The following is a 25,253-nucleotide window of genomic DNA, read 5'->3' as shown; positions in this document are numbered from 1 at the left end:
CCCGAAAACTCTACCCAGTTCTATAATAAAGTTGAGCAGCAGCACAGTTGTGAAACTCCATCCTTGACATGTACATGCAACAAGGGATTCCACCACTAAACTGCATCTCCCATAAAAAAGAAGCAGGACAAATTATGTAAGTAGGCTTAGCCTAAAGAATTACATCTTCTGAGACACCAAAGACTGAATAAGAGAATGGATGAAGAAAGTATATCAAGTCATTAGGATCACATGGAACAGAGCAGAAACAGAAATGACACTTAGAAAAATTATAGTCTTACCTACAAATGGCGTTTGCATTACAAAGCTCATTGTATGGTTGACCTCTTTGGGTAGTGGCAGTCGTTCTTTTAAGACTTTGGTACAGTAGGTTTCTCTGATAAAACCAGATGGAATTTTTTTCTTCTTTAAATAATATGGGAAAAAAGAACACATTCTGTGCGTGAAAAGAGTATTAAAAAGTATTTGTAAATAAATATTCCACAGGACAATGCAAAATCAGTACCACGTCTTCAGGATCCAATGCTTCAACTGGTAGAATTAAAAATAAGTAACAAGGAACAGATAAAGCACAGCTGAACATGCTCCTGGCCTGGTCCATATTTGCATTATATCAGCTCTCCTCAGTCTCAACTTCATGCTTGTTTTACCTCAAGCAGGCCATCAGTTCCTCTCAGGCAGACTTTGAGAGACAATCTTACATTCCAAATTGCTTCTTTCTGGTGAGCATTCCATCCTCCCAGCTGAAATTCCTTTGCATCCCAGACAGTGATTCTTTAAGTGGAGAAAACAGTCAGTCCTTCTGGTCAAGTGAAGAAATTCACAGAATCCCAGACAGACTTCTCCTTTCTGTGCTCCATTGCCTACACCTGAGTTAAATATCTCTAAGTGAGTCCCATCTCTAAGCTTTGGCACGATTTCCACCTCCAGCAATTAGTGCTCAATGAAAAAACAGTAGACACAACAACTCCCTACCAAGATTTGAGACCATCTGTTAGCGTAAGCTTTCTAGAGTGACCAATCTACTTCATACCAATACTGTAGTATGCATCTGTTAAAGAAATACTTACCTGCACAGGCTTTGGATGGACTTCTGAGGTGGGGAAAAGATGAAAAAAAAAAAAACCAAAACAAACAGTGGTTTGTTACTTTACAATTTATCTCTTGCCCAAGCACAAGTAAATAAATCTCACCAAGACACAAGAAGGTGGAGTTACACTGAGGAATGCCTTCAGCTTGTCTTGGGTAGGCAGCTAAGAATTATTAGAATGCTTCAATTTAACTATTTCTTGATGACTTGCAAATGCACCCCACCCTTCATTTTACCTAAGATTGTGTCAAGCTACTACACACAGACCAGCAGCAGGGAAAAGAGGGATTTGTTGACAATACATTTGGAAAAAAAACACCAGCACTGTTGTGTGTCAATACTCATCCAAATGTGCCCATTTGATATTTTACTGACAGAACTGAAAATATATTTGAATTTCAAACTTGTCAAGATGGCTAGGATGCAAGGATTATTTTCCCCTGAGGGCAGATAAACAAGATGAATGGGCTAAACTCTGAATCGCCTAATGATCAAAATGCAAGGTAAGCTGTCATAGAGAGGGCTCTTCTCATCCTTGCTGACAGCATGAATTCTGCTGAATTATTTCTAGTCTTCCTGATTAATAGGCCCGGTGACTAATTAGTTCAAGAATCTTGGTCATAAACGGCACTTTGATAGCCACCTAATGTTCACTTTGAGAGAAAGACCCCTCTGATGTCAGCTGGAGATGTGTTCTACAACAAAACCTGTCCCTGCACAACCCCGCAGCTGGCAATTGGTGCACAGATGCAGCGTGGCCTTTACAGTGTAGCCACAGCCCTGGCTGGGACCTCAGATCCACACTGCCCCACTGGGCAGGGAAAAGCAGGGCTGCACCCAGCCCTTGTCCTCAGGCTGAGAGTGGTCTGTTCCCTGGCCCTGCGCCATTCCTGCAAACATGTTTATGTATAGCAGAACACCTTCCACTGGAGGGTCAATCAGAATGGTAATATTCTCTCTCCTCAGGAGTGACATCAGTGCACCCTGGAAGAGATGTAATACACTCCCATACATGCCAGGCACACCCCAAGACATACACTGCTGCTCTGTATGATATTGCTGCTCCTGGAGGGAATCAGCCCAGCCAGTCTCCACCAACCAAGAATTCAGGGATGACCACTAGAATGCACTCTAGCAGAACCACACCACCCTCTGACTAGACAAATGCAATGACATCAGACTCAGACAAGTGTCTCCATGTCAAACTGCCCAAGATATACTTGGTTGTACTAGAAGTTAGGTTCTTTCACTAGTACCTCATTAGAAGGAGAATTATTTCACGGCTTCATGCTATTACTCACAGTTTCTTCTATCATCCTTAAATGGAAGAGCTAGAATTGATCGACTTAGTCATTACATCAGAACAACGTCATACACATCTTTTTAGATTCCACTGTTCTTTGAAAATGCTCCAAGCTACCAAATTTCAGGGCCTGTACCTATGGCAAAGGACACATAGGTGTTTGATTTATAACTCTCCCAGACCCCCAGTAACACATTGATAACCCATTACAACATTTAGGGATTTTGCTTGCTGGCAAGGGGTTCACTTCCAAGGTGTACTGACATACAACAATGTTAAGAACTTGCTCTACTACAACTGAGAAATTGTGTTCCTTGAATTGTCTAGCCTGATGTAAAAGAGACAGTGTAACTGACCATAACCACTTTCTGAGCTCTTCCTCTCTCTCATTTGCTTGGTGTCCCCCAGTCCACTCATTCTGACTTGTGGCCAAGTTTGTGAACGTATAAGAAGTTCTTAGGATGTCTCCTGTGGTACCAGGGCTGCCATACCCAGGAGGACTTCTGTGTCCCAAGCAAAATGTATTACTTGGGAAGAGTGTCAGGAGTGACTCCTACACACACTACAGACTACATCCACTTTGGGATCCAATATGTACTGCCACACAGATTTATTTTCTCCCAGGATAAAACAACCATGGATGCCATACCCTGCAGAGTCATACAATGGGCAAGACATAGGAACGGCATCTTAAAAATTCTGTGCAATCAATTGTCTTTCTCTGATTAACATGGTTATGTTGAAATTGGCTATATAAAGTGGAAAGGCCTTGTGTGTTTTCCCACCCCTGTAGAAGAGGATCCATATACATAACTCACCTGTAGCTGAGGCCCAGCACAGGGCCCTTCATATTTGTCTCTTCCTGAGTTAGCAGAAGAGCAGACCAAAATCTGGGCGAGGTTCACATTCTGTGGTGCTCCTTCTCCACACAAGGATCCATCCACTGGGGACCACTGGAATAGCAGTTCCTGCCAAGAAAGACAGATGCACACACTGGGGGTGCAGGCTGTCCTGATCTTTAACTTGGTAGTCACACAGGCACTGATAAATCTAAGCCATTGGAAGACTTCTCTACCACCTTATCACAAGCTTTGTATATCTATGCCAAGATTTGAACCCCTGATCTCAGCGGTGCTTTCAAAAGGGCAAATGCAAAAATTCTCCATCTTGCATACAAGTTGCCCCTTCTTCCTCTTCTGCTCCGATGACAAAAATACAAGCTCAGCCTACACAACAAAAACCACAGCTGTCAAAAACACTACTCTCCAAACAGCCTATATGACTGTGATCTTCCATTTTCCTCCACCTGTAGAAAGAAAAACCTCTGCCTGAATATTCCGTACAGAATGCTGTAAACCACAAATGAAAAGGAAAGGACATCAGCTGTACCATCTCCACTACAGCAGCTCTACCAGGTTTTGCTTTTGCAGTTTTCTGTCCTGTGGTGGCCCAGTACATTTGAATAGTTGCATCAGGTCTTGATACCAAATTTCATGCAAGTTAACTTCCTTCTTGTGGTCTCTGAGACTTGGACCACACAAAGTTTGAAGAGAGGAACCATCCTGACAGCCTAGGGAGAGACCACAGAATAACTAGGTATGTCCAGGTGATCTACAAAAAGGGCAGCCTGTGATAAAAGACTGGAGTCCTTCTACTAGCTAGCCAAAAAAATGTCTGCACTTACAAAACCAAAGCAAAACTCAAACTAAGGGTGCTTTCCAGCATTCAAATCTGGGTAGATAACTTTGCAACCATGCTGAAGAGTAGTATTGGTGTAACTCCTTACAGACTGGCAAATATACATTATTCGGCTCTGTTCTGTTCTGATTACTTGTTCAGCTCTGCAGCTGTATTGCAAAGGTAAACTGGTTTCTACCCATAATCATGTTGTCTCTGAGCAGCAATCCATGTGTCTCTCATTTATAGTATTGTCTAGTGGTGTATCTTCTTACCCAGGTGACACTCCCTTCAGATACTATTTTAATATTATTGAAGACAGACGAAATCCAAGATTTTCCTAAGCAAAATTAAAAGACCTATTTAAAGACAAAGATGCAGCGAGGCTGAAGCTAATACAGCAAAGATTTCTCAGGAGGGTCCCTACATGGATAAATTACTGAGAAAGAAGAAAATTCACCAGAAAGCTCTACCAAATAAAATGAACAATAGCAGCCTCTAGTTAGGACACTGTAGTAAGGGATATATGCATAGAACAGAATGTTGGTATTGTAAATTTCATTCCTAAGAGACTTCAGTCAACTAGTGACAGATTTAAGTTTGACTCTAGTCTTTGATAAAAATATATGATGCTCAATTTAGAAACCTCTCAGAAGCCTGAAGCTTGTGCTGTTTTTCAGCACACGGAGGACAGAAGGCTACATGTTGGTGATATTTAAGCAATCTTAAGACCTTCTACTCTCATGTGACAATACCTCATGAGATGAAGCTTCCAGGAAACAATCAAAAAGGCAACAGAAACTCAAAAAGTCCAGCGCTATGATCTAGGAATCTATGCACCAAGGATCAATTTTACACATTGCAAACTCTTATGAAAATGGGTACTATTGGCCCTCTCTTTGAATAAATAATTATCCGTGTCACTCAGACAGAGTGCCTTGCAGAAAGAAATGGCTCTTGTTGAGATGAACAAGTTTTTCAAGTTTAACAAACAGATCAGTTCCTGAGGGTATATGGATTGTCCTGTTAACTAAACAAGAGTCCCCTTGACAAAGAAGACCTACTGTTATAAAAATATGCTGGTTCTCACTGCCCATTTTGGATTAAGAAGGAAAAGGTAGAAGCAAAAACTTACTTCAGGATTATGACAGAGATTCAAGATTCTGAAGAAGTTTGCACGTGTAAGTATACTGAGGAAGAGGAAAGATCCAGGACTGATTAAAAAGCTCTGATCAAAGCCCAAAGACCACTCAAGAGCAACGTCAAAAGAGAAGAATAGTTAAGTGTATCCATCTATTTCATGGTTCAGTCTCAACCTGTATATTGCTTCTTGGACTACCTGATGAAGAGAGTAATGAAGAGAGTAAAAGGCTTTTGGATGCCTACTTTTTACAAGAATGAAAAGGCAAACAGTAATAAAAACCACGTACAAAGACAGAGCACCTTAGATGCCTCCAGATGCCAGCCCTGAACCAAAGGTCAATGGGGCTTCTGGCCCTAGATTTGAGCAAGGAGTGGACTGATTGCCTGCATGAAGAAAGTATAAGGGAAACTATAGTGTCTACAACCTGGTGAAAGTGAGGAAAACTTCACAAAACAGTGCCCCAAGCTTGTTATCTCAAATGACAGCACAGTTATTTTGCACCTAACAGACATAGAAGGGCTTCAGGAGGGCCAGCAGGCTAAGGCACAGCAGCTCAGCAGGAGTGTGACACCCTTCCCTCAGCAACAAGACAGATCCTAGCAAATTCAGGACAAAACCTGTCTGGCAGGAAATACACAACATGTAGTGCAGCTAGGATCTTCTGCCATATAGTCCCCCAAAACCACAGCATGCCTATTCTCCCTTTTTTTCACCAGCATGACTTCTCACAGAACAAAGTCAAGATTACAAGCACAGTCCACAGACTAGATCCTTGGTTGCCAGAGCCACTGGTACCTAGCAGATAACCTCGTGTTCCAAAATTTCATGTTTCCGCTGAGACATTCATATCCCCAGAGACATTCCCTAACTGCAAGACAGAACTGCCTGAAGATGAAATGAGCACATGGGCAAAAGCATCTCAGCCTGTGCTCCATGAAGCCTTCTACCACCCTTGACACTGCCAGCACACATAAACAGTACAGGGATCAATTTGGAAGTAAGTTTGAAACCCTACACCAAGAAGCTTATAACTTTTCTCTTTGAAAGAAAACATACATAGCTGAACACAACGACTACTAATCACATCATTTAATGTACTTCTAGAAGACAGCAGAGTGATAAAGGGCAGCATGAAAAAAAAACAGAGTAAGAAAAGCCTCATCCTGCCCTTCATTTGTCCTGTCTCTGTTGAATGCAAACTCTCAGGTACAGAGGATATCTAAGAGTCTCCATCTCTACAGCACCTTGTGCAACACTGAAATTGCAATCAGAGCTTCTAGGCATTCAAGCAAGCCATGCAATTCATACAAAGTGATAAACACATGAAATATAAATTATTATTTCCACCGAAATTTCATGGAGGGAGGTGGGGATATTTTAAAAGAACCATATGTATTCAGCCATCAACACTAATAACTCATCTACAGTGAACTTTCTTCACTTTAAACACATTAAAATTAATTTTAAAAAAATGCTAGATAGATCGTGTGTAGTTTATGATATAACACATAGACTGGTCAAAACACCGGAAAAGAATACATCAACTTGTGTCACAACTACCACAAAGTCACTAAATTTTCAGAGGATGGGTACTCATTCTTTCAAAAAGTAGAGTCCTTAAAAAAATTTTGAGTATTTTTAGACCAAGGTATCTTCACATCAGTAGTCTCTATTGAAGGTATTTTAGAAATCTGATTTTCAGTTCTTGTGCACCAGCAGTATGGAGAAGACCTAAAGCATCCCTTGATTAATGTACAGCCTCAGGATTATTTCTACTTATGTACAACTATTTTTGGAAAACTTCATGCAATACACATATCATTGCTTTTATTTATCTACAGCTTGTTCTAAGTACGTACCAAGGACTGGCAGCTCTTAATATTTACCAACCAAAGAACCATCCTGCCAGCAAAAGTTGCAGGAACTTCTAGAAGGCGTAGCTGATGAAACATCCTCTGATGAAATATGGGCTGATAATCATGGAGAGGGGCACTTGATCTTTTGGGCAAAAACAGGAAGATGAAGTTGGTGCACTGTGGAAATGTTTTTGGAAGAAGTAAAGCAGAATTTCCCAAAGGGGACACTTTACCACTTGGAGTCATTATAGGAAGGTTTTCCAAAAGTAACACACTTTTGTCTGCTGTTTTTGCATCAAATTTAACTCTGAAATCACGGGACAATACAGCCTGATCAGTCCTATGAAGGAGTGCAAACTAAATAACGCCACAGTATTCCAGAGGCTACAAGAGTGAGACTTAACAAGCTTTCTAGACTTCAGGAATATGAGGACTAGGGAAACAATATTGCATCAAAATTCTTTCTTCAAATCGTCTTAATCCAAACCACATTTGTGTTTATGGAGACTTCACAAGACAATAATGCAGCTATAATCCAAGATAAATGTAGCCAGAGAAGCCACTGAGTGGGATATCAAGATCTACCCATCCAAAAGGAAAGAAAGAAAACTCAACAGAGGCCTCTGTCTTATTTCTTTCCTTTTCCTCTGTCAGTAGGTGACCATCCTAGGGAGGAGGTTCAAGCGCTGGTGGTGCCACCACCAGGACCCTGCTTAACAGATGGTCAGAAATTGTAGTAAGAGGGGGAGGCAGTGGCAGTATCCTTGCCTGAACTATGTCTCTTTAACAAATCAGCAGACAGATTAGGTCTCAAGCACTATCCAGCCATTGCCTCTCATCAGCATAAAAAAAGAACTATTGCAATGATAAAAACCTCAGTATCTTTTAATGTAGTGAGAAGCAGGCTTGTACAACTGACCCGTGATTATATACTCTTCCAGGTGTCTATTAGAGAAAGAAACACACAGAAAATTGCCTTACATACAGGAAGACAGAAAAAAATTTAAAAATCATGTATGTATATAAAACAAAAGACACACCATTTACATATGAACTACTAAGCATCAATGTTTAAAAAAAAATTAAAAGTTTAAAATATCTAAATGCAAATAAACTGCAGAAAGCCAATGTTTCCCTCATGTCTAATTCTTAAATAAAGCATTTCAGAACATGACTGAGGTATAATATCTACTCTCACAAATGTTGTGTATTAAATTCCTCACTGGCAAAGGAATTCTTATGGAAGGTTAATGCTTCTTGTAACATTTATCCTGGATAGTGTGGCTTCTCAAACAATTTTGTGGGCTTTATTTCCTGAACTGTTATCATGCTTTATCTTCACCATAATAGCTTTACAAATCCCACATCTTACTTCTCAGTCCCACCACATAGGTTAATTAAACACAAAAACCCAAGTTAAAATAACCTGTAGAGTGGACATAAAACCCAGAAAGCAAAGAGACACCAAGTTGAAGCTGTCATACTGAACACCACATAAACTTACCTAGCCAATACACCACTCCACTTTACACCAGTTTAAATCTGAAGACATGGTCTTTCAGCCTGGGGTGTACAGTCCTCTCACATGGCACAAAATAGGTATTTGCTCACCTGCAGTTAACCCAGCAGGACACCACCATGAAACAAATACTGGGGGACAGGGCTCTACAGCCACCACAGAGTGCCCTGGCCTGGAGTCACCAGACACATGCTGGGAGAACAGGGGGGTGCTTTCAAGTTCCTAGACATAAAGCATGTGTAAATGGCAAAATAACATCAGCTGCACTAATTGAGGATTCAGTTGTTGTGTAAAATGAGTACAGCTGGCATGCTGAGGTGTCAGACAAGGCTGAGGCAGAATAGCAACTAAGAGCATAAAATATAGCAAGAAATGCATGTGCAGCTTCATCTCATACCCTCACGCTAGCTGCTCTTTGAAGTTAGGTAGATTTTTTTTAAGCATACTGCCATTTCAGCAGACAGACCTACCAATACTTGCCAGCCACTAGTTGTGACACCTGACATGACACAGACCTCGGTACACACTGCTCCAAGATACAACTACAGTTCCCACACACCTCACCCAGTGCTACAGAGCAACACTGTGGGACAGTCGCACATGCAGTGTGCAGAGATGAAACAACAAAGCCATAGAGGCATTTTTTTGTCATGTGAATGGAAGAGAAACCAGCTCCCCATGTTTCTGGGGAAGAAAAAATACCGCAAAATATGCATGTGCACAGAAGTGTTCTGTGTATTACAGCTGGTCTTGTATTTTTTACCCATAAATTCAGATCTAGCATTGGTACAGTTGACTGTGCTAGTATCCTCTCCTCCAAACTGCTTACTCCACCACATCATCTTTGTGTATGTCCTAGTGCCAGTCCCATTAGCAAGAGGATCCACAGGTAGGACATCCTCCCTTCTCAAACCAGTGTAATGAATGCCAAGTCTAAACACATGGTCCCATCATCATTAAATGTTTCCGGAGGCAGGACAAGGGTTATGTTGTGATTACGGGGATGTACTTGATTACGGGTTATACTTGAGATAGAGTAATATGAAATCAGAGATGTGAGGATCTGTCACTCCTCAAAAATTCAACAAAACATAAAAAATGCTTGAGTTTAAGCATGCTATGTCTTGAATATGCTAGTTTAAACATCAGCACAAGAACAACTTTGAAAAACATGGTTAAGGCAAACATTTGTACATGTTGTAGAAAGGGGAGGGAGAGGAGGGAGAACCGGAGAAGAAACAGCATGCAGCTCTGCCCCAGCAGGGGACTGCGGAAGATTCAAGAGGCCTCATCGGGACACTAAGTCCTGTCCCAGGGACCTGGTGGAAGAGATGTCAACAAACTGATGGGGAACAGAGGATGCCACTAAGACAGAGAGGATGGAGCACTGGCTTGCCAGGACAGGTTGTGGGTCCAGGGCTGATTCAAGCAAGAAGAGAAGGATGGCTTTGGGACACCTTGAAGCACCACAGTGCCCACCACAAAAAGACTGGTGAGAAAGGGAGAAGTTCCTCCCAACAGTGTCTCACAGGAAAGTAAGGGACAGTGGCATGGCTGAAACTGGAGAGGTTCAGGTGGAAGATAGGGACACACTTCTTCCCCTGAGGATGGGCAGGCAGCCGAGCAGGTTGCCCAGAGAGGCTGGGCTGCCCCATCTTGGAAGTTCTCAGGACCCAGCTGAATAAAACTGTGAACACAATGGTCTTATGTCACATGTCAGCCTGCTTTGAGTAGATTTGAATAGAGACCTTTCAAGGTCCCTTCCAACCTGAATTGTCCTCTGATCTTACATTGTAAATGTCAATACATATATTCAAATACACACGTTGTGTATAGTTGTAGATGCACTCACAAATAGGTCCACATGTACCTGTGCAGCACTGCACTGGAGTAAAACACCACCTTCTACAGCTGCCAGTGAGGAATCCACTGCGCAGGGTTTGATTTTCAGTTGCTTATTTTTTCAGACATTGTAACAGATGCTGGTTTTAAGAGATTTGCTATAAAAACTTCCCTCTTTTCTTTGAGCTCAGATACCTGTGCTCTCTTCTTGCTACGCAGTTATCCTAGAGTTTGGAGGGCTGAGGAAGATAGGCTGAAGAAGTGAGATCACAGGATAGGAGAGTGACTGTTGTGTGGACATGACTGACAACGAAGGCACAAATATAGGATGTGCTGCGTTCTTGTAAATAGCTAGAATGTCCATGTACAGGATATACAGCTAGCATTATCCTTTCAGAAGCACAAGCAAAATACAATAAAAGTGAACTTGACATGTGAGGTCTGACATTGGAGCAGAGCCTCAGATCAACAGAGACAAAGTTATGTCTGTTAAAGTTTCCAACTTATACCATTTATCTGTAAATACAAAAGTAAAGAAAAATAAACACAAACAAACAAGATCCAAATAGTTTCTCAGTTACACTCATGCTGTGCTACAGAAGTCTTGATTCAGGTCAGAATTAGCTCCATTCTGTCTAATAGCTGTAGTAAAAGTGGAATCATTGCACTCTATGTGCAATTGGACTGATAACAAACCTCAGAGACACTTGCTTATTTTTCCTGCTGTTGGAGGCTTTAAAACAGCTCCACTACACTGCAGGCCAGAACGTGACTCACTGGACTGGTGCCCAAGTAAGGAAATATTACTTTTCCTCAGGTTACATTCCTAAAATTCACCAATTTCAAGCAGCTTTTCTCTCGTATTTTGAAGAATTAGATTTTTGTTTGAAAGGGCTAAACAACAAAACAAAAGGGTCTTCTCTATAATTCTTGTAAAATCTTGTAAAAATTACCTCTGCCAAAGAATTTTCACATTTGGTTTAATCCTGAGTTTCTTTTAAATCAAGACATCATTCTGGGAAGAGTCTGCTTATGACCTAGTTACAAGAAACAGTACAGCAACCAGGGCAGATCAAGTTTAAGTGCCAAGAGGGTCATTGCTGCAAAAGCAAAATGACACAGTGCAACCATGAATAATGCCACAGAGAGCACCACAGAAGCAGTACAAATGAGTTGGCAGTAAGGAAACAGGTGATGGGTAAGGAGTGTTGTGATCTGTCTCCTTCAGCAGTAGTGAAGACCAGAAGGTAAAGGAGGACAGGCACCTACCAGGGTTGCTACAAAGTCGGCTTTACTGCTACTGCCTTTATGACAACAATATAAAGTAACTCCCACAACACAGTGAAGATAAGCTCTTTAAAGAAAATATAAAAGCATTAGCTTGGCAATTCATCTGAACCTCATCATGCATTGTAGACATTTTTGAAGTTTAACAAAGAAAAGCACATCATTAAAGAATACTGCTCTATCGCTATTCTTATGCAAATCCTTTCAGATAGTTGGGTGGAAAATTCCATCTAACACGCAGTGAGAAATAAATGTTGCAGGGTGGAAATTTCAGCTATACCAAGTGCATCTATCACTTGTATAATCCAAACTACTGTATGTGCCCTGACTACAGAATTAGTATTGATCCATTCACCATGTAAACATCAAGTACTTTCTACTATTACTTGAAATAGCATGCTATCACAATTTCTATTTCCTCCCTCTATCTTAAATAGAAATATTGCACATTAGCTCTTCCCTTCGTGTACTTTTTTGGACAGCTATGTAACTACAGTGTTCACGGCTGTGCTGGGTTTCCTGCAGACATCTGCAGTATTACCATCAAATTACTTTATTTTCAAGTCATCTCTGATGGAAGGCAATACAACTCCCATTTACACTGAAACCTGTTACTGCGACTTCTCTTGGTAAAACACACAGGGTGCTTTGTTTTAGGATATCTGTTCTGACTACCATTATGAATGACTACCTCAAACAACCTTCCCAAACCTTACTCCCATACCTCTCATGAGTATCACTAAGGTAGGAGTGGACTACAAGAATCTCAGTAAATGTGTCATCTGAGCACACAGAACTGAGAAAAAAAATCATCGCTTCCATCTTATCTGTATCAAAAAAAAGCCAATGTGGCTAAAATGCAGCTTTGGAAACTGCTGGGAGAATCTTAGAAGCATAATATGTTTCACCTGTTGGAACCTTGCTTTGTCTCTGAGCATGGTGAAAAATTTACAGCTGAAAGATAAGGGCTTGTCTCCAGAACAACTCTAGAATTTTAGATTTGAGAGCTGGTTGTAAAGTCTGGAGACTTCAGCGAGATAGCCATGCTGCCGTAGTGTGGAACCTTTGACTCTTTCTCCATCAGGCTATGACTCATACGTTTTGTACTCCAGGTGCTGGGTCACAGCATCAGCAATATTTCACTCGTTTTTCAGTGCAAAATGAAGTGATTTCAGCCCATACAGCTGCTGCAGCCAGAGTAGATTTTTCTTCAAAGGTAATTTATAAACTGCAACAGAGTTCTTCTTCCCCAAAAGAACAAACTTTGGTGCCCACATCTTACTGCAGCCCCAGTGGAAGCTGAGCCCCCTGCTCTCAGTATTTTGAAAATCCCAATTTGCAGCTTCTGAAAACATTCACACCACCCTCCGTCCATTTTGTGTTGGTGCTCCCATGTATAAATAACGCATCCTACTGAAATTTTAGTCACAGTTCAAGCTGATGCAAAAATAGAAACGCGGTGACAACCTATCCAGGCAAAACCTACAAGAACTACAGTCACTCCAGGAAGCTGCAAAGAAAGCATGGACTGTAGGCCAACAAGGAGGCATTCCAGGTGAAAAAATTTCATTGATAATGCCCTGCTGCCTCCTTTCTGGAACCACCGGATTCAAGTCCCTGCCTGAGCTCAAATGCTGTGCATCAGATGGCTGAGATCATGTCTCCATGGCAGCCAGACCCCAAGCCATTTAAAGTTTTAATGTCAAAAAAGACTTCATAGATTGCATCAGGAAGTCCTGAAGCCTCCAGGGAGAACTGCCAAACACTGCATGGAGTAAGCCCCAGTGCCTCTGTTTACCTCTCTAAAATGAGACTGGTGATAAAGACTTCAAGTAATACTTCTAAAAAGGTCCACAACAGAAAATTTTGGCAGAGAAGGAAAAGTGACATATGCAAAATCTGTGGTCTCTTCTGCTTGGTGAATGCAAGAAGCAGTATGGTCTGATTCCACAGTCAAAACCACTGGACAACTATCCATGTGTGCCTGTCCCTGGAGTGCAGAAGTCACGAGCTGTGACCATATATGCATTCTACCCTGGGAAATCTGCTCTGTGTAGACAAATGACACAGATCCCAGTTGGTCAGGCCTCCTTTTTAGACAAGCACTTGCAGCAGAAGCACACGTTTCTCTGCTCTCTGCCTTTCGACTATGATGGCAGCAGTCCCAGAAAGCATCCCTGGGAGATCAGCTCCCCACTTGCCATAGAGCCATGCTGTGGTCTATCAAAAAATATTCATTCTTTCATATCTCTAAATGCATAAAGACCAGAAGGCCTAAAAATCTAATAAGCACACAGACTGGAAAGCCCATCATCCCCAGAGAAGACACTGAGAATGGCAGGATTCTTTACTTCAAGAACAGTGCAACTTTGAGATCTGCTTCTCACAAGCCAGCACAATAAAGCTCCAGCCTCAGAGGTCACGGCAGTGCTTTTCACCGCATTTCACATGTAGGCTACCTGATGCACACCCTCATGTCAGCTGCAATAAAAATTCCAGCAGCTCCAAGCCCAGGAAACATCTGGGCAATCTCAGACTATGTAGAAGCGATGGCAGACAGTAAAGGGTGGCCAGGACCAAGGAGGAGGAGGAGTACCCGCAACCCATAGGTGCCCATACACCTCCCATTAAAGGCTCATTTTCTTCAGTAGACTTGCAGAGCCACTCTCCGAGACACCCATGTAGAAAATAATGGAAACTGATGGTTCAGGCATAATTTTTTTAAACAGTACTGGAGTGGTAATGATTTATTCCATCTAATAATCTGACCACAGGTGTTGGGGTGCCTGGGGGGAGCAGGGATTCTCTCCCTCAAAAGGAGGCAATAAGAAGGCCTTTTTTCAGGGCAAATTATGTAAACTTCAGCATGAGGCATGTTTCTTATTGTTTATAAATATCGTTTAGGCCTGTGGTCCCAAGCAACTGCTGACAGCCATCTTCTGAGAGTGATTCTTTTAATATGACTCAAGCAATAGAGAAGCTTCTTTCCTCAGAAAACTGAATAAACGAGATCTCTGGCATGCACCAGAGATTATCAGAGAAAAAAACCCAAATGAGGAGATGGAAGACAGCCTCCAAGTTCTGCCAGAAGAATGTTCAGGACTTAGTCAGAAGCTTCTTTTCCTTTAGCTCCTAGTGTCCTAAATGTATCTCAAAACCAACACAAACAAGAGGTCCTTCAGCAGTTTCTCCAGACCCTGAGCTCTCCTCCTATCGGAATTTTTGGATGTAAGTGCTATGCCAGTATCCTGTGCCTTTTCATCCAGATTTAGATGTAGGGCTGCTACAGCAATGAGAGACCAAAGCCAGTGGGAAGAAGCTGCTGACAGATCCTGAAAACAAAACTGACAGTCCAGCAATAGCACTTGGGGAGAGGGGCAGCTCAATTGTTTTAAAAAATTGAGCATGGGGTTGTCAAGTACATTGGAATTAATTGGAAACTGGGTAAGCAAGTAACTCCATTTAGACTTCCTGAAAATCTCAGTTTTGTGAAAATTATCAGAGATAACTGTGTTATGAGCACATCACAGGAGGAACTGAAAATTAAGAGAGAAAAAACAAAAGATGGAGAAGGGAGATGCAGGGGGTAAATACATCATTTAACTCATAGTCAGTGGATATGAATGGAGCCGTGCTTCATTGTCATGACAGCAAGGATATACTGTAGCATGTTAGCATTCCATTACCATTACCAGTTTGGTCACTCATTTGTCTTTCTCGCATCTTCCAGGCTTCACTAATCATCACCCCAGGATGTTCCCAAGTATTGCCTTTGTGTCCTCTGCCGAATCCACTCTGAAAGACCAACAGCTTTTTTCAGTTTTTCAGATACGCTTTGGATATCATGATTCATCAGCAGGGACCTCTGGACAACCTCTTGCAATTACGTTTGTTTGTTTACTTAAAGATGTGTTATATTCTTTTTTAAATTATGCAATGCAAACAGGGAAACTGTGCTATCAGAAAAGACTTATTAAGTCTCCCTGTAAATTTCACACAACTGCCAATTATGAGGTCATAAAATCGTTCTTCTCCCACTTAGGCTGAAATAGTGAAGTCCTACACATAAACGGGTACCTAAGAAGCAACTAATGGTTTATCACTTCCTTGTGGCCTGTATCAATATCTGCCATTTGAAACCAGCACACTCCTGGAAAAGGTTGGCACTACTACACTACTTTTCCTAACAGTATAACTAGGGTCTCTAAAGAGTAAAATGTGAAGCCTCAGTGATCCCTGGGGCTCTTAAAAATGTTGTCTATGGCACTATTTTTTTTTTACAAAAAAGAAGCAACAGGGTAAGCAGAGACTGGAGGCGAGAACTCTTCACCAGCCCAGCAGACAAATGCCTTTTGCCCCTACAGCCACATCTTCTAGCTACCCATCCATGCAGCCTGCTTCCCATACTTTTAGCCTCAGAAGTGGCAGGAAGTAACTCATATCAGATGAGCCATTCAGGAAATGTAGGTTTTGAGGTGTTACACCATCTCTCCTCTACCTTATGTGGTATTGTTCAGATAAAATGTGTATAATTCTAGCCAGGGATTTCCACAAGCATGTCCACCTACATGCAAGGCTGGTACATATGCTAATTCTCATGGCCACAGAGCCCTTTGCATTCTTTACACAGGTCTCCATGACGAGTATGCTGTCCTTTATGCTGCTGAATAAATAGCTCTGAACTGGGGCAAGCAGCTTCCCTCTCCTGTTACTGTGCTGCCTTCAAAAGAGTGCTTTCTGCTTGCTCACTTCAAAATAACCACATGCATTTCTTCTTGGGAGAATATTTTGAAGTGTTTATCTAAAGCCCTATGTCCATCACCAGCACTCCAGAGAGGAGCAGAGATTGCAACAACCTCTAGAGTGTGCAAGCTTCCATCTGGCAGCCTTTTGGGTATTCCTCATTCAGCATGTACACAGCTTCCTTGCAGTGCCCATGCCTTGTCTGGCTGTGGAACCTGAATCAGAGCAGGCAAAATGAAGCTCAAACATTTTGCCTCCAGCCCTTGTGTTCTCTGTTGGTGACCACTCCAGTGCAAATCAACGCTCAGAGCACTTGGTGTTCAAGTAAGGAGTACAAAGAGCTGGTAAGAAACAGTTCCTTCTCTCTTCAGCTTTAATTGTGTTGGCACCCTCAACTATGCTCACCCCTCCTTCTGCTAAATTAATGTACAGATCTCTGCATCTGAGCTCTGCAGATGTGATCTCCATCTGGAAAGCTATTCCACTGACAAAATACAGCTCAGTCTCACCAATCACCAGCTCTACTATAATGTCAATTGCAGTGAATTTTCTATGCCATTAGCTTCTGCCATGCAGACGTATCGTGGATACATGTCTACACAAAGGCTTTACCCATGGAAACCTCCATGAGATTGCTCAGGACAGAATGACTACTACCTGCATCTGCTCTGAAAATCATGAGAAAGCAGAGAGGCGATGAGTTAGGTAGCTGCTTTCCCTGCAGCAAGGCTAGGACATGCACATAGGTCAGTAAATTCAGGTTAAGTCACAAAAAACACATAAACAGAAAATAACAGCTCAAGCTCTGGAGTATTACTAACAGACTGTAACAAATAACTGAAGTCCAAATCCTCAAATGTATTCAGATATCTAAGTTCCTTTGGTTACAGTACCATTAAATATCCATGCCTACTCTACAGAACTCACCTGCAAAAGCAAGGCCACGCTCACTGATAACACAATAATTTTCTCCATCAAAACTGTAAAGTCTTCAAAAGCAACTTGCTGAGAACCATGGTAGTAGGTGGTCTTTAACAACCCTGGGACAAGCTACATGGGCAGGTTCATCAAGAAGATTCCACATTTTTCTTGACAACAGAAAAATAAGTCTTTTTCATTGCTGCCTATGCTACTCTTTAAATGAATCCCACATAGACAGTTAGTTGGATCCTCTGAAACAAGAAGGCTACACTTGGCACCTGCTGTGTTGCAGATTGTGCCTCTGAAATTGCATTTACAAAGACAACACCAGACAGAATAGCAAAAAACAAGGAGCTGTTGAAATTATGTATTTGCCTGTATTATATTGAGTTTATCGCTAAGAGTAAGGAAAGACTGCCATGTAATTAACAGTGAACATCTCCTTCAATATGTCTTGAGAGTGGGACCTAAGCTGCTTACAAAATCAGCTTTTGGGGAGAATGACTGTCTACATCATATATTGCTAATGCACAAGTAACTGCTGCCAGCTGATTTGCAAATGCTACTATGGTGTACCTATTACCAGACAGTGCCTAGGTAAAGCTTACATTGTGAGTGACCTGCGGCATTACCAACGAAGTGTCACTCTGCAGAATTTAAACCAAGGTACATTCCTAATTTGTAGAAATAAACACATCATCACATCCCTGAAGTAAAGTATAGACTGTCGCCCAGCTGCCTGATCTTTGGCCTTGTCCGTTGAGAGCAGAGAAGGCACCTCGGTGGGTAAAACCTAATAATTTACATGAATTTTAAGTACTAGGGAAGAACTTTTTGTACAGAAATCCCTCCCAGGACATGCAGAGTCTATGTGTGAAGCGTACCTGGAAAAGATAAGCTTGTGTTTGTCTAAACTTTGTAAGCTTGCTCATGTGAACTAAATAAGAGTCACTGACAGTCACAGAATCATAGAATTGGTTTAGGTTGGAAAAGGCCTTCAAGATCAAGTCCAACCATAAACCAAGCCCACCACTAAACCATGCCTTTTATTCACTAAGTTTGGCACTCAAGTATGTATGGAGTAGTGTCAAGCTTCACGACCACTCTGTAGTCATGCAGTAACAGAGGAAGCAACTTAGTGTAAGGACATGAAATCTATGCCTAAAAAAAAACAGAACACCAAAACTAACCAAGGGAGCAACCAAAATTCAGATTTCAGTACACAAACCTGGAGACCCACAGGAGCCACATCGGTGGTGACTGCCTGCTCCCCACGACAAAGAGCCTCCGTCAGGAAGCTCCCGGGCCCCGGCGGGGTTGTTGCTGCAGCACGTGCCTCGCGGCCGGGCTGCCAGGAGCGGGGATCTGCCGCCGGCACCCCCGCAGAAGGCGTTGGGCTCCTTGGCAGTAAGGCTCCGCTGCTCGTCAAGAGCTCCCCGCTCGCACACGGCGAGCAGCGTTGAGCCCACAAGACCCACAACGAGCAGAAAGCCCAAGGGAGAACGAAGCGGGAAGTGAGTCCGGCACCACCTCCCGCCGCTCGCCGCTCCTCCCACTTAAAACACGGGCCGGCGGCAGTGGGCCGGGCCGGGAGGTGTGGGGGTGGCCGCGGGAGCGCCGGGGAGATGCGCGGTGGCGGCGCTACTCTGACCCGACACCCCACCTCCCTTCCCTCCCTCCTCCCTCTTCCTCCGCCCCCTCCCCCCCCCCCCCCTCCCCCTCCCCCTCCCCCTCCCCCTCCCCCTCCCCGCTCCCCAAGCTTTCCGCACGGTGGCAGGCGGGTCGGCACCAGCAGCGGTACCGGCGTCGCGCCCCGGGACCGATCGGACGGCGGCGGCGACGGCCGCGCGCCACCTGCCGGCGGGCGCGCGCCGGCAGCGCGGCCACGTGGCACCGCCCGGCCCGGCCCGGCCCGGGGCACGCGCGCGAGCCTTCCTGCGCCCGCCCCCTCGCGCTCCTCCCCCTTCTGCCCCCCTCCCTCTCCCTCCCTCCCAAACCCTTCCGGAGGGGCCTCCGGGTGGCCGCGGTCTCCCGGATTCCGCTGGGAGGGGGAGCCAAAGCCCTTCCCGAGGAACAGCCGTGCGTAAAGAGCCCGGCTGCCTACAGGCGCCTATCGCTCCTCCCCCTTTTCCCTTTCCCCCCCTTTTTCCTCCTCCCCTTTTCCCCTCTTACCGCTTTTTCTTCCTCGTCTTTTCCCCTCTTCCTCCTTTTCCATCCTCCCCAACCACCGCAGAAGTTTCTGCTGTTGCCAGCCCAAAATTCAAAAGTAAGTTGCGCGTTGCGTCTCAGTTACAGCCCAACCGCTGGTGCTTTCACGCATGCTTTCCATTTTTCCAGCCCCACCCCCTGCCTTTCAGCCTCTCCACGCTGCTCGGTGCTGTTTCAGTGTTAGCCACCTGCTTGTCCGGTCAGGAGAGTTTATGCGAAAGAACGGCAGCGACGCCATCCAGGGTTATCAAACCGTTTGTAGCTTTTTTTTTCGTTCTGCTGAAGATGGCTTCAAACATGGGTCCCTCGATTCAGCATTTGCAGTCAGGTCAGCATAGTTTCTTTCAGAGGCCGAAGTGGCTCCAGTTGTCCTCTTAAGTACTCCAGTGTGAACGGTTTGGGGATGTAGTTTTGTGTATTTATTTGTGTTCCAGAAATAACAGATCTGGGCTTCAAAAGAAATAAAAGCCCTGAGACCATCTATACTGTTTGTGGACACAAGAAGATTCTATGGAAGACCATTTGCCATCCAGGAAAGATTTCATGGTGCAAAATTCATCAAAATTAAGTCAAAGTAGACAAGAAGCCAGACTGGGAAACTTAGCCAAGTAGGTTATTTCCCACCAAGTCTAATGCCAGTTGTTAGAAAGGGCTTAAAACAAGGCTAATTTTTTAGACTTCAATCCAGAGCCATTGCAGAAATTCAGAGAGATGCATCTGTGATCTAGAGTCTCACTTTTTCAGGGTAACACTTGAATCTGCTGACAACTGCTTGGTTAGAGCATATCCATAATATCAAGAGGTAACATGGAAATAATTGCTGATCCATCTTCTGAGATCATTACTGTGTTACTTCTTTTTAAAATTCTGTACAGTATCATAAGACATCCCAGTGCAGAAAGACTTCAGTAAACAATTCTGTTACATTGCCACCTGCACTGAAGGTGCTGATAACCCACCTATATTCAATTCCCCTTTGGTCAAGACTGAACAGATGGGTTCCTTCGATGCTCAGTTCCAGGTGATTATCTATGGATAGCAGTAGTACGGGCAAGACATTCCAATATTGTCTACTGTCTTCTATATCCTCTAAGATTGCTTGTGAAAATGTACTGCCAGGTGCATCCAGAACCAACTATAAATAAAAAGAATTCGACAGTCTTGCTGCTACTCTAGAATAACATTATAAAAACATAAAAGTACAGCAGCAGGTACATGAAGATTTTTATTGTTTGAATTCCTACAGCGTCCATATAGCAGTGTCTTGGAAACACAGGACCAACAAGGCCATCAGCCACCCCAGGATCATGTTAGTAGCCTACTGCAGAATTGATCTGGCCATCAGCTTGCCTGTAGACACTGCCTAGCTTCACCAGTCACTTAGGGTACACAGTACTAGATGAAGTCCTTCCACTGATTCCAGTATATTTGACATCTAACACTGAGAAACATTGAAAAAGAACAGAGTACTTGTGCAGAGTATAACTGATCCAGGTCAGTAGGGTTTCATTAATCTTGATACTTAGAAGGCCAAGAATAAGATACACTGTGCATACAGCCCATCTGAAATCCCAGTACACAGTAATTTCTAAGACACAAGTCCCATATCTGCAAAGATATTAGGGTGACTGTCTCCCATTCATCAAACAGTTGGTGGGAGTTTCCAAATTGAAAGAGAACTGTAGGCAGGTTCCTATTCATATCTCCAAGGCATTGCCGGAAAATGAGCTTCAGCATGCACAGAAATCCTTGACTTCTGCTCTGATAACTGAAGGACATGTACCAGAGCTGTCACATGGAGAATGAAACACTGATAGAGAAGCCAAAGTCTCAGGCTTCCCAGGGAGGTCTTCCTAGAAGACGCCGTTAATCATGGCAATTGATGATACTTGGAGTTGATCAGAGCCAGCAGTAGCAGTGGGGCAGGAGGAGAAAGTGGAAGAGGAAAGGTTGGTAGAAGCGGCATTGTTACAGCATAGCTGAAGCAACAGAGACCCTGAGGTTCTTCAGACACTTGGGTATCAGGGGTCTGTTATGAAAAGTAGAAAGCATTGGCTGGTGGGCAAGGGCAGGACAGGAAAACTACTCTTAAAAAGTTCTAATGAATGCAGTTTTTAAATGTGTGGATTTTACATGTGCCAATATTACACACAGGGCTTCATTAGTTAAACATGTTTAGGGCTAGTGTACCACACCATTGCTACTCACTAAGTGAAATATGCACCTCCACGTACAAAAGGAAAAGGATATGTGACTTCTGCATGGGAAGTACTGTCACCACTGTGTTCAGCTGAGCCAAGTTTGTGGCAGACCTTGCAGCCTAGCAGAGTGCAAAATTGCCCAATGGGTTTTGCAGTGTACATGGTCTCATGTTTTATTTGGTGATGAATAATTACCATAAAGTGTTTGTGGAGACAAAGAGAATGAAGCAAGAGTGTTATTCATGTTTTTTGCTAAGAATAATAGCACAATATTTGTTTATGTAGTGTGCGAAAAATATCAACTATCACAGTTTGCAGGCCCTAGGCCAAGTATATCTCTTACTGACACCATTTACCAGCATACTGCAGCTGAAACCATCAGTTAGTCCTCTACTTTAAATACTTCAAACAATACGAGGTATCTCGTTTTGAATTTTAAGCCAAATACTCTTTCCATACATATATATTACATATACACACTTTTTTTTACATATACACACTCTTCCAGGATACAACATGAACAGCCATTATAAAGAGAATGATACAAAACCAAGGCCTCCTCTAATTAAAGTTAACAAGATGAATAACCAGTAAAAAAAACAAATACATTCATAAACACACTCAAAAAAAAAAAAGTGATGTAACAGCAGCAGAAAGTTACTTTGCCATTTTCTATCTTCTCTAGGATCAGCCACCCCTGTCAGCTGAATTATAAATGAGCCTTGCGAGACAGATGTATTCTAAGTTTGTTTACCTTGACTTCATTTTTTTATTATTTTTTTTCTTAAGGGAGAAGAGGGGTGATTTCAAAACAAAACCCCAAACCTGAAAAACAATAGGTCAACGAGACCAGTACAACATGATCCAAGCTTAAATATTTTTTTCCCTTTAACTGATTTTTAATTAGTATTTTCATAATATTTTATTAATAAAGGTCCACAAAGAATCAAACTTCCAGATACAATTTCTGAGCAACTTTGGACCTAGACTGACCTGGGCAGTGCCTCCAATGGGTTCCCTGCTGATATACTACCACACTTCTGGCAAAGATGTTTTTACATCCTGGCCCAGATTTTGGAACTGAAAATTACAAAGAGAAGGAGGAATGAGCAGTGTTAAAAATTGTAAATCAGTCCAATGCATTTCAAATTAGATTCTGGTAGAATATAAAACAGTGAAGGTGAAATATCGTTTACAATAGAAAAACAGAAGGAAATAAGAGAAAACCTGAATAACAAGTAATGGAATAATCATGTGACACCACTGTATACTGCAGAGTGTGAGATGATTCAAAGGATCATAGCTGAGCAGTAATAACCTAAGGTCCACTTGCGCTTAACTCCGTGAAGTCATTGCTGCTGACTTTACCAAGATAAGGACTATACAGCTCAGAGTTTGAAGACCAAGTGCCAGATATCTTGCAACAGATAACCTTCAGAAAAGATCCTTTGTCCGTTTAAATCACCTTGACTTCAAGGACTTTGGATGAATTTTACCAGCCTGCTTCAGCTGGGGATGCAGTCATCAGTGGATAAAACAATCGTGGGAAAATGTGTTGTGAGGAAAGAAACTCATAATGCAATACAGTTCTAAATGTTGTTAAGTGACCTGAATATTTCGTACTGATGTTGAGTAATATTTTCTCATACTGCAACTACTGTCATGAGCAATGAGGAAAAAGAGCACTCCATCTGGCCACAAACAAAGGCTGATGAATTTCATGTCTAAAACGGAGCTTCAAGACAGGCTTCTGGACTCCAGATGAACACTTAGAAGTGATGGGGAACCCTTGTCAACTGAAGATTTATTCCTGCAACTAATCACTTTCTATTTTCAGATATGTACCTTAAGCATAGGCACACACCTCACTTTCAAGGCTTGGCCATCAAGCTGCTCTTTTCATCAAGAACAGTTCAGGCTTCTCTTCAACAAAATATTTGATCTTGAATTTCTAAAATCCATTTCTCTCCCAAATCCTTGTCACAAATTTTCCAATACTCATAAGCTATAAATAGAGACAGATGGAGAGAAAAATAAAGACACTCATTTCCTTGAAACCTTTTCGGTTTCTGGCAGGAAGAAACTTTCTGGCAGGAATCAGTGGAAGAATGGCAGCTATTTTGCTTTTAAAAACGTTTGAGTTGCTCCTCCTAAGTAAGGCCAGCTGATGCGTAAGGCAGTTGACTATTTTAGTACTGTTGTGGAACTGGCCAAGGAGTTGTAGAAATACTAATTCCTTTTGACAGAAGCCCTCCAAGAGAGCTTCAGACAATTACCTCTGGAACTATCCAAAAGACAGACTTCAACCATGGCAAATTTTATATACATATAGAAGGCACAGACAATGTTATTTGTCACATACCACAATTTTCAGGAATGTACAATAGGTACTGGAGACCATTTTCATAGCCAGCACACTTGTTTTAAAACTGCTGGTCCAAAGACCTGATGTTTGATCTCTAGAACATCTCTAATCTCTGACTATGCCTCAGTTTGTTCTGATAGTGCAAATTTCTATCCTCCAACAAATTGCAGTGGAAGAACTAGGACTTCTGCATGCATATATGGTTGGACACAGGTTCAGGTCTTTGAATAGGTAGAGCTACTATGTAAAAGATAAATTCTAATTTTTAAACAACTTAAATTGTATGCAATTACATACACATTTAATTATATATAAATCTAAATTATAATACAATTTTTGAATTAGGATGAACAGTTAAACAAACATGCAAATTAACTTCTAGATCTACCTTACTGGTCATGGTTCTCACCTTGCCTATTTTGTGCTGCTATAACAAACAATTTAAATGCAGGAGGTGAAATGCAAGGTTTTTATTCCTTGAAACAGGACCTTCATGCTCTTTATTCATATTATATTCCAAGCTTTCAAAAAGAAAACAAAAATTTGAGAGCTCTTGTATTAGGCCAACAGACAATTTGGACTAGCACATATCCTTTAAGGAGATTTTGTTTGTTTTGGAAAAGAAATAAAAAGTCAGTCCCTACTTTTACCAAAAGAACTAATAAATCCTACAATATATTGATAAATCTCATCTCCCTTTCAAATGGGTCAAGAAGCAGCTTTTAATTTGTACAAATATGATCCTGAACATGGCCATTGGCTTTCAATCCAAGGCAGAAGTTGTGTGTGCAAAAAGTGCATTTACAGAACTGGACAGCTGCTAAAGTTGGACCAGTTATCTGTCTCTGCAATTGCTAGTTTTCTGTTAATCTTTTATTCCCTGAATTGTTTGACACGTGTGATATTGCTGACATCTCTGTGTCCCGGGTGCCTGAGCTTCAAATTCGCCGTGGATGCGGAGTGCTACAGCACCTTTCACCAGCAGATGTCTCTCGGGCTGTGTAGAAGCACAGCCTGAAACCCTTGTGTTAATAGTTCCAGCCTGGGACATGCGGAAATTTAATGAACTCGCTTCAGCAACGCGACTGCTGCTGTGT

General features: G+C 42.4%; 2 long non-coding RNA genes across 2 annotated transcripts in view; both read right to left on the bottom strand.

The window, feature by feature from the left end:
- The window catches only part of LOC139790264 (uncharacterized), a 42,241-nt gene extending 26,643 nt beyond the window's left edge, over nucleotides 1-15,598 (bottom strand). The window contains exon 1 of the long non-coding RNA XR_011723436.1: nucleotides 15,411-15,598. This is a non-coding gene — a long non-coding RNA (uncharacterized lncRNA). The remainder of the gene's footprint in view (nucleotides 1-15,410) is intronic.
- Nucleotides 15,599-20,802: 5,204 nt separating this feature from the next.
- On the bottom strand, nucleotides 20,803-24,784 carry LOC139790265 (uncharacterized). The gene is made up of 2 exons (XR_011723439.1): nucleotides 22,785-24,784; nucleotides 20,803-21,619 (listed from the first exon to the last, which is right to left on the bottom strand). It is a non-coding gene; the product is annotated as an uncharacterized lncRNA (long non-coding RNA).
- Nucleotides 24,785-25,253: the final 469 nt, after the last annotated feature.

The sequence above is a fragment of the Heliangelus exortis genome, chromosome Z (genome assembly GCF_036169615.1).
Source record: "Heliangelus exortis chromosome Z, bHelExo1.hap1, whole genome shotgun sequence".
Classification (NCBI taxonomy): domain Eukaryota; kingdom Metazoa; phylum Chordata; class Aves; order Apodiformes; family Trochilidae; genus Heliangelus; species Heliangelus exortis.
This window is presented reverse-complemented; position numbering and strand designations above follow the sequence as displayed.